The sequence below is a fragment of the Oncorhynchus keta genome, chromosome 10, assembly GCF_023373465.1.
Source record: "Oncorhynchus keta strain PuntledgeMale-10-30-2019 chromosome 10, Oket_V2, whole genome shotgun sequence".
Classification (NCBI taxonomy): domain Eukaryota; kingdom Metazoa; phylum Chordata; class Actinopteri; order Salmoniformes; family Salmonidae; genus Oncorhynchus; species Oncorhynchus keta.
Genome location: NC_068430.1, coordinates 9,819,827 through 9,821,817, shown reverse-complemented (window position 1 = coordinate 9,821,817; position 1,991 = coordinate 9,819,827).

Here is a 1,991-nt window from a genome sequence, read left to right as displayed (position 1 = left end):
ATCATCATCACTACCACCACCAGCATCATCATCACTACCACCACCAACATCATCATCACAACCACCAGCATCATCATCACTACCACCACCAGCATCATCATCACTACCACCACCAACATCATCATCACAACCACCAGCATCATCATCATCACTACCACCACCATCATCATCATCATCATCATCATCATCATCATCATCATCATCACTACCACCACCGACATCATCATCGCCACCACCAGCATAATCATAACAACAACCACCAGCATCATCACAACCACCAGCATAATCATAACAACAACCACCACCGACATCATCATCATCATCGTCATCATCACTACCATCACCATCATCATCATCACTACCACCACCAGCATCATCATCATCATCGTCACTACCACCACCATCATCATCACCACCACCAGCAGCATCATCATCATCACTACCACCACCAGCATCATCATCATCGTCACTACCTCCACCAGCATCATTGTCATCACTATCACCAGCATCATCACCATCACAGCCAACACCAGCATCATCATCATCACTACCATCACCATCATCATCATCATCATCATCATCATCATCATCATCACTATCATCACCATCATCATCATCATCATCGTCATCATCACTACCATCACCATCATCATCATCGGCCTGGCATGTCCCTATTGAAGAACAGAATCAGGTTTAGAGGAGACTTCCTCTACTATCCCTCTCCCAGTCCTCTCTATCCCTCTCCCAGTCCTCTTCCATCCCTCTCCCAGTCCTCTTCCATCCCTCTCCAAGTCCTCTTCCATCCCTCTCCCAGTCCTCTCTATCCCTCTCCCAGTCCTCTACTATTCCTCTCCCAGTCCTCTACTATTCCTCTCCCAGTCCTCTACTATTCCTCTCCCAGTCCCCTTTTATTCCTCTCCCAGTCCTCTACTATCCCTCTCCCAGTCCTCTACTATTCCTCTCCCAGTCCTCTACTATTCCTCTCCCAGTCCTCTACTATCCCTCTCCCAGTCCTCTACTATCCCTCTCCCAGTCCTCTACTATTCCTCTCCCAGTCCTCTACTATCCCTCTCCCAGTCCTCTACTATCCCTCTCCCAGTCCTCTACTATTCCTCTCCCAGTCCTCTACTATCCCTCTCCCAGTCCTCTACTATTCCTCTCCCAGTCCTCTACTATTCCTCTCCCAGTCCTCTACTATTCCTCTCCCAGTCCTCTACTATTCCTCTCCCAGTCCTCTACTATTCCTCTCCCAGTCCTCTACTATTCCTCTCCCAGTCCTCTACTATTCCTCTCCCAGTCCTCTACTATTCCTCTCCCAGTCCTCTACTATTCCTCTCCCAGTCCTCTACTATTCCTCTCCCAGTCCCCTTTTATTCCTCTCCCAGTCCTCTACTATCCCTCTCCCAGTCCTCTACTATTCCTCTCCCAGTCCTCTACTATCCCTCTCCCAGTCCTCTACTATTCCTCTCCCAGTCCTCTACTATTCCTCTCCCAGTCCTCTACTATTCCTCTCCCAGTCCTCTACTATTCCTCTCCCAGTCCTCTACTATCCCTCTCCCAGTCCTCTACTATTCCTCTCCCAGTCCTCTACTATTCCTCTCCCAGTCCTCTACTATTCCTCTCCCAGTCCCCTTTTATTCCTCTCCCAGTCCTCTACTATCCCTCTCCCAGTCCTCTACTATCCCTCTCCCAGTCCTCTACTATTCCTCTCCCAGTCCTCTTTTATCCCTCTCCCAGTCCTCTTCCATCCCTCTCCCAGTCCTCTTCCATCCCTCTCCCAGTCCTCTACTATCCCTCTCCCAGTCCTCTTTTATCCCTCTCCCAGTCCTCTACTATTCCTCTCCCAGTCCTCTACTATTCCTCTCCCAGTCCTCTTTTATCCCTCTCCCAGTCCTCTTCCATCCCTCTCCCAGTCCTCTTCCATCCCTCTCCCAGTCCTCTACTATCCCTCTCCCAGTCCTCTTTTATCCCTCTCCCAGTCCTCTACTATC